We start from the raw sequence: 8,874 nt of genomic DNA, 5'->3' as shown, positions 1-8,874 counted from the left end.
GTGGCTCTATCGCGATATCTCGACCCGCCGAGAGCAAAACAGACAAAATTGCCGCGATCGACAGCAGCACGGTGGTCAGCGAACGAAGTCCGTGTGCATTTCAGCATTGCCCTTGATTTGGAGCTTCTGTAAGTAGCTTGAACCCAGTCGGTGAACAGGTGCAGTGGATTATGATCACTGCTAAGTCGGAGCACAACTCACCACGGCCGGGCCCGACGACGTCGTGCGCGCCGGCCATTTCATCAGCAAGGCATCCCTACAAAGAAACAAGAACCCCATCGTGAGGCGCGGCACCGCAACGTATTTGTGGATTGTGCACGGGGCGTAGTGTATGCAATCCCTTTTATTTGTGGCACTTTCTACGTGGGTCAAACCGGCAGATGTCCGAATGACCGCCTACAAAAGCATGCCAAATGTTAGAAACGAAAGGTAGGGTTCTATTCATGGATTGTAGCGCATGTGGATGCACCTCCGTGTCCCATCAAGCTAAGGTAATTTTCTCGCACATGTACAGCCCTCCCTCGCGCCCACATCATTGTGTAAGCAGCATGCATGCCTCGTGAAGAATGCCCATGCATAAGTAAGCGAGCTGGCTTTCCTGGAAGACGCCGGCGTGAACGGTGGAGGTAATTTTGTATCTTAGCGTTTAGCAATCCTTGTTTTGTTCTTTCTTTCTTTTTTCTCTCTCTTCCTACAATATATCGGTTCGAAACAATAAACTTTCAATTGGCAGTCGGCGCTCGTCTTCGTCGCCTCTGTATCCCTCGTTCAACCAGCCCAAACACTACCCCAACGCTAAGAAAAGATGGAGTAGAAAGGGCGTCTTTTTTTTTTCCACAACGTTAATCTGGCTTTCTTGAGTTTTCTTTGTTGAAAACTCGGCGATCGCCACCTTCCTATCAAGAATGCTATGTCCCCGCTGATAGCGCGCATGCCATTCATCACTTGTGCCGGGCGCACTGCGATAACGCAACGATAACGCAAGGAAACGCACGCAAGATAGATTAATAATAATAATAATAATAATAATAATAATAATAATAATAATAATAATAATAATAATAATAATAATAATAATTGTTGGGGTTTTAAGTCCCAAAACCACGATATGATTATGAAGGAAGCCTTAGTGGAGGGCTCCCGAAATTTTGACCATCTGGCGTTTTTTCACGTGCACCTAAATTTAAGTACACGAGCCTCAAGCATCTCGCCTCTATCGAAAAGCGGCCGCCAATGTATCGCAAGATAGATTACGATTATTATTGTCAACCGATATCGGTTACTGCAGCTCATTGCTTCGCCACTAGATGTCGCGAAGCAACACTTTTTGAGTCACTGTATATACATTAACTGTACTCAAAGGTAGTGTCCCTGCATATGCTACCGCAGGTAGCATAGTTGCGCATAACATTTCCTTGCGCCGCTCGCGCTGCTATCCGGCGAGTATCGTCACGTGGTGCAAAATTACGTCAAATGTTGAATTGTGCGGCGGCGAAGACAACTTTACGGACAGATGGCGCGGCTCGATCTCGCGCTACCTCGTTTCCTTCAGTTCGACTTTCACTGCTTTTTCGCACAGTGAAGCAGCTGTGAATGATGGCTAATGACAAATTTCACTTTGTCAAGGGTCGCCAGCGTAACCGCACGCGCAATGGCCTTTTGGCGACGGTCACTGATCAGCTGGCTTAGGCCGTCCAACATGCACTCACCTGACTGTCGACCATAAGTTTCCATCAAACACCCTTAAAAACAAATAGTTCGTGCCTTCCAGCCAGGAGAGAAAAGGTCGTGTGTATGCCGAAAATAATTGCAGCATTTTTTGTTATAAGGTACTGCGCGGTAGCAAGCGAACTTTTGAGCTGTTCGATCATAGCATGCATCAGAAAGCTGCTACAGTGAGATCGGCCTCCGCTGTGAAATTCTCTGTGGACGCGACTCGATAACGGACGCAGTTGTGGTCAGACCATAGCCATATACGGCTTCTCTAAATGCATTATACCTTCGGTTCGCTTATGGCACCTTTTTTTCAATTTAACATTTCAATCGCTTAACTCGCATTTTATCAACTCCGTCACCTTTAGTCCACTTAATGGGCCTTCGATTCAATTTAATTCTCACTTGGTTTACTTAATTCACATTTCCTTTTGCGTATGAGCCACTGCTGCATGCACGCCCAGCAGTGACCCCGGGAGCGGCCAAACGCTGTAGAATTGTTGTTCGCGTCGTCTTCTCCGCGGACGCGATCCGCTAGAACCTACAGCCATATGCAGCTCCGCTGCAAAAGTACAATCTTGTCCAACGCGTGCGAATAAGTGTGTGGCGTGTCGCACGCAACCAGCCGATAAAAACACGAATGGAACATCGCGCCGTATTTGCCTCCTGCGCGCGCGACGAGTGGCTTCACCGCAGAGCCGCTGAACATAATGGCGGACCTGTGCGCAACTCTGCTCCCTGCGGGAGCATATCATCATCATCAGCCTGTCTACGCCCACTGCAGGGCAAAGGCCTCTCCCATGTTCCGCCAATCAACCCGGTCCTGTGCTTTCTGCTGCCACGTTATACCTACAAACTTCTTAATCTCATCTACCCACCTAATTTTCTGTCTCCCCCTCACGCGTTTGCCATTTCTTCGAATCCAGTCAGTTACCCTTAATGACCACCGGTTATCCTGCCAACGTGCTACATGCCCGGCCCATATCCATTTCTTCTTCTTGATTTCAACTATGATGTCCTTAACCCCCGTTTGTTCCCTGACCCACTCTGCTCTCTTCCTGTCTCTTAAGGTTACACCTATCATTTTCCTTTCCATCGCTCGCTGCGTCGTCCTCAATTTAAGTTGAACCCTCTTTGTAAGTCTCCAGGTTTCTGCTCCGTACGTAAGTACCGGTAAGATGCAGCTGGTATATACCTCCAAAATATATATTTTGGAGGAATCCCTCCAAAAAATATATTTAAAAACTACTCGTTTATTAGCCGCAACCTTAACTTTTGAGAAGGTTAGCAGTGTTATCCGCTGTGAGGTGCGAGAATTCCGAAGGTTTCTTTTTTCTTTTCTTAATTTTTTCTTTCGGGGCAAAACAAAGCAGCCGTGCCAAGTTTTCGGCGCCTGCAGGCAGCAAAATCACAGCCAGATAACACCGACTGGACGGCTGAAGAGGACGTCCCTTGTAGATGTGTGCCACTGGATTTTCGAAGTGTGGTTCCCTTCTAGGCGGTAGAGAAAAGCTTCAAGGCTACGGGAATCTCGAACAAATTCGATGGAACGGAGGACGACCTTATCTGGGACAGAGGCGAGCTTGAGGATGCGACGAGTAAAGAGAAGGAGGACGAGGGCGAAGAATAACATTCTTTCAACCTCGTGAGGCAATAGTTTTTTTTTTTCGCTTCTCCCATTGCAAGCGAGTACTGCAGTTCAATAAAGGCAAGTAGCGCTGAAAATATGTACGGGAAAAAAAAAAAGGAAGTTGTGCCTGTTTCTCCGTGTAATGACCCCAAATCTCAGAAATTACCTGCGGCCATTACACGAGTATAATAATAATAATAATAATAATAATAATAAGTTTATTTGCCATCTTTGTGAAATACAGATGGGGGATTGTAGAAAAAAAGCTGTCCCCGGACAGCTTGACTAGCCTACAACCCTTTGTATTTGGCAGTAAGGCAATATCACACATAAACACACATGCATATGTACATACACTCTTACATAATTATACAAACACAAAGTCACACACACGCGCATATATACAGGGGCATAGTAGTGCTTTAACATATTTCAACTCACACTTTCATCTTAATAGGCAACGAAATCAAAGATGTCTAAACATTGCAACGTGAATCTATGTAGAAACCTCATACATCCTTTTAAGTTCTTTGAAGGAGGCCGTAAAAAGATCAAACTGTATTGATTTATAGCTGTTTAATAGTGTAGGTATTGTATATTGAAGCATTTGTTTTCCGTAGTTTGAACGTGGTGTTGGCACTAACCATTCCTCTAAGTCTCTGGTACTGTAACTTGGAGCTTTTCTTTGAAGTTGGGCAAGATTACCTAGGTTGTTTATGTTCCGATAATTATCTTGTTTGTATATGTGACTCAAACGATATTTGTACAAATTATGTGCAGGGATCACGCCCGAATTGTTAAAGAAAGTTATTGTCGATGCTGTGTAAGAAGCGTTGTACGCGCGGCGGAGATATTTTTTTTGTAACAAGAAAATACATTCTAGATTGGTGTGCGTTGTGGTACCCCATACTATTTGACAGTAGTTTAAATGAGATTGAAAAAGTGAATTATATAGTAGAAGTTTAATACATGTGGGAAGAATGTAGCGTAAACGGCCTACTACACCAGTGATTTTGCTAGCTTTATTTAGGACGTAATTAACATGATTATCCCATGACATGTTGGCTGAGAAGATAACACCCAGACATTTGAAGTTCTCGGTAATTTCAATACTTCGGGAATGTAACATAATGTCTTGATGTGGGGGCAACCGCTTGTTCTTTGGCCTGAATATGACTGCTTTTGTCTTGTTTATATTTATTTTCATTAAGTTTAATGCAGACCACTCCTCTAGATTTTTCATTGTATTGTTACATTGTTCTATTAGATCATGAATATCATAACCAGTGAAGAAAATACTCGTGTCATCCGCGTAAACAATAAACTTTGCCTCAGGGTTAATATTGATGATATCGTTCAGTATATACGGTAATAACGGATAGACGATGATAGATTCTTTTATTAGGCAAAGAGAGGACCGAAGGTCACTGATGAGGAGATTGGGGGAGTAGTGGATAGACAAAACGCGCAAAGCTGTCGTAGCGTCTCATGCATGCGCGGTCTGTCAACACTAATCAAATCTACGTCAACGCCACCATTTGCTATAATGTAAGGCTATTCGGACGAAACTAATCAGTTACGACCCAATTACGAACTATAGAAAGCAGTTTCGATTGACATTAAATTCAAAGCATGCCTTAGCGAACGAAAGGCGCTTTGACCGTTTCTATCTTTCTATCAAGCCGCCGGCTGGGCGTTCTCGTGGTCGTCTCCTTAACTTGGTATATATGTACCAAAATTGGCACAAGAGAACATGAGTGTACGACGAACACGATTAACAGGTCATGACATGAATGACGTAACATGTCTGTCGTGCATGTCTTAAAACGCTTTCCCTCAGTCACGTGCGGCGCATACCCGCATACCAAGGCCCGTGGAATGTGGAATACTGGTATGTCGTCACACGCGCCTCTATATCAACCCACGGACAGCGAGAATAGATTTCCAAAATCTTACCGCGATAGCGTTAAGGAGCCCGTGTCGCAGAAAATTCGGTGCCAGCCTCGTCGGCGTTGTCGGTGGGCGAAAAATCCCGACGGACGCAAACAATAAAATCACGGTTCGAGCCGGATTCGAACCCCAGCATTCGACATGGCGGACAGGCATTCTACCGCAGAGCCACGTCAGTGCTCCAAACTTCTACGCCAAAAGGCGTCATGTCGGGGCAACGTCAACTGTGGTTGTACTGCTACCCGCCGAGGTGGTCTAGTGGTTCTGGTGCTTGACTGCTGACCGGAAGGTCGCGGGATCGAATCCCGGCCACGGCGTCCGCATTTCGATGGAGGCGAAATGCTAGAGGCCCGTGTGCTTATATTTAGGCGCACGTTAAAGAACCCCAGCTGGTCGAAATTTCTGGAGCCTTCCACCACGGCGTCCTTCATAATCATTGTGGTTTTCCGACGTAAAACCCCAACAAGTAGATGTACTCTTATGACTCAGTAAGCTCTTATGTACTCTTATGACTCAGCAAGTAGTCGGCGTATTCCTACGGTGTCGAGCAACAGCGTTGGAATACGCCGACTACCGCTACTTATGATATGCGCAGCACATCATCGCACCATAGCGTGCACGTCGTTACGATAACGCTCACGTCCGCGCTCTAACGTCAGTACCGACGTGATAACTGGCCATAAGCTATCCTTTAGGCGCCAGTGTATTCGAGGTGCCTGGTAAGCCCTCGATATGTGCACAACTACCCAATTTAATTGAACAAAGACATCGATCCACCCGATAACGTTATATATATATATATATATATATATATACGGTACAGTTGGTGGCTACTAGCTTACTGTTTCGCATGACATCGACTCCCAAAATGCGTGGGATCTGTCCGCCGGAATTTTTTTTTTAAGTTGCATGCTTCGTCAGTGAACATCTGCCAGTTACCGCCACGGTGGCGTAGTGGTTGTGGTGCTCCACTGCTGAACCGAAGGTCGCGGGAGCGAATCCCGGCCGCGGCGTCCGCATTTCGATGGAGGCGAAATGCTAGAGGCCCGTGCACTTAACTTTAGGCGCACTTTAAAGAACACCATGTTGTCAAAGTTTCCGGAGCCCTCCACTACGGCGTCCCTCATAATCATATCGTGGTTTCGGGACGTAAAACCCCAACAATTATCAACATCTGCCAGCGTTAATGATCATCCGGACTTACAAGCAACAAAACCAATTGTCCAGGAACATAGCCAGCGAATATGAAACAATTGGTAATTGTTACACGCCGACCAGACCCAAGGATGCTCCTTGGTTGAACGTATAACTGCGCTTCACTGAGAAGAAATCATAAATGTTCGTCTTGAAAATAAAATTTAAAGCTATGTCGCGTATTCCATTGGCACGACCGCCGGTAGCCACTGTCAATGCACAGAATCGTTTCGCTTTATGCGTGCATACGAACCAGCAGTAGCAGCTGCGCCTGGCCAGCCAGCCGGGTTGTTCATCGCTCCGTTCAGCGGGTGCCCCGGAGCTCCCATCGCGAAGTTTCCGCACCCCTGGAAGCCAGGCGGCTGCTGGAATGCTGCCTGGCTGGTCTGTGGCGTCGGGAAGGCCTGGCCCTGGCGCGCATACTGCTGCTGCAGCTGTTCTTGGTGCAACTGTTGTTGCCGCATCTGCTCTTGCTGCAACTGTTGCTGCCACATCTGTTCTTGCTGCAACTGTTGTTGGCGCATGTGTTCCTGCTGCAACTGTTGCTGGCGCATCTGTTCTTGCTGCATTTGTTGTTGCTGCATCTGTTCTTGTGTCATCTGTTGCTGCATATGTTGCTGCATCTGTTGCTGCATTTGTTGCTGCATTTGTTGGATATGCTGCTGCATCTGTTGCTGCATTTGCTCTTGCTGCAACTGTTGCTGTTGCAAGTGTTCTTGAATTTGCTGTTGCAGCTGTTGCAGCTGTTGCTGTAGCTGTTGCTGCTGATGAATTGCCGCGGCCGCCTGGTAGGCAGCAGCTGCCGCGTTTGGGCAGCATCCCGGGTTGCCGAAAGGATGGCTCTGTCCTGCGGCTGCAGCGCACGCCTCAAAGCCTGGAGCCGTCGGGCAACTCATCCTCGCGCAACCTGAAACGTGCAAGAGAAAGGTCGTTTGGCAAACCGGGTACTCTGCAATGCAATATGTATTCCGAACCTTACAAGGTAGTCAAGGTAGTAAGAGGAGAGTATGTTTGCATTATATTCGTTTTCTTTTTTTTCTTTCTTCAAGGGCCCCTAAATCACTCCGCGTTCAAAGACGAGAAGAGAGTGGTTTCTTTCTCGTCTTCCACTACCCATCCTATAGTCGCTATGTCCTCCTCACTACTCATTTCTTCATAAAACAGGTGGACAATGTCAGCAATAATCGTTGAGCCTATCAGAAGGTTCGCGCTTTTAGGCTAGGCGCCGTCATCTCCGCTTGCGCACTCGAAAACTCACGAAACGAAGTGAAATCAGTTGATCGCGCACGACAGAAATGCGAGGCAGGGCAGAACGGACGTTCGACTGCATGGCGTCCCGTGAGCAGACTGCTGGCGTCACGAACTGTGCCGAAAAGACGGGAAACGCCGGAAGAAAATAAGGCGCTCGTTCCCTGTATTTTCAGGTGTTAGTTACTGGCCCCTTAAGCATTCTAGGGCTTCTTGCTCTGAAAATTCGTGCATGCGCCCGTTCGTACGTAATGCAATGCGTTGTTCCAACGGCTCCTTCCTTTACGCCCTTGATAGAGATGGCGGCGCCATTCCTGGGAATGGTGCAGTAAAGCAATGCATGATGAAGCCAACGAATAAACGTGTGGTGGCGCGGAAGCACCGACATCGATGAAAGGCGATAGGTGGCACGAGCGGAGCGACAATAAAAATGTTCCGGTGGCAGGATTTTGTCTGTAAAAATAAGGGTTTTACGTCCCAAAGCCACGATACGATTATGAGAGACGCCATAGAGGAGGGTTCCGGAAATTGCGGCCACCTGGTGTTCTTTAACGTGCACCTAAATGCAAACACACGGGCCTCTAGCATTTCGCCTCCATCGAAATGCGGCCACCACAACCGGGATTCCATACCGACACCTTCGCATCAGCACTCAAGCACCATAACCACTAGGCCACCGTGGCGGGTTGGATTTCATCTCTGAACATGCAGTACAAAAGTTCAGGCCTCAAGCTATTACAACAAGGGCACATACCCTGATAAAGTACAATAGAATCTAAGTGCAAGCAAGCCCTTTCAGAAGTAGCGCAAGTTCTTTACAGCACTGATATATTAATGAATTTCCCTCGTGCCAGCCAGCGCACAGTGACGCTTGGCACACGGATATGGTGACTTCTCGCGCATAAGAGAGCATGCCTGTAATGGCAAAAACAAGACAATTCGTGATGGTCGTAAAAACCGGGCGAGAACGCGCAAAATCTTAAAAGAAACTCCAAGAAGGACTCGGCCGCGGTATGTGCTGCGTTTCATGGAGCCACAATGTTTACGCGCTATTCTATAGATCCCTTCAAGGAACTCCAGTATATTTTTTTTTCTTTTACACTTACTGGAGCATTTACACTTATGGAACTCACTGGAAA

Source organism: Rhipicephalus sanguineus, chromosome 1 (genome assembly GCF_013339695.2).
Source record: "Rhipicephalus sanguineus isolate Rsan-2018 chromosome 1, BIME_Rsan_1.4, whole genome shotgun sequence".
Lineage (NCBI taxonomy): Eukaryota > Metazoa > Arthropoda > Arachnida > Ixodida > Ixodidae > Rhipicephalus > Rhipicephalus sanguineus.
The sequence above is the reverse complement of the archived record's forward strand: the minus strand, read 5'-3'. Positions refer to the sequence as shown.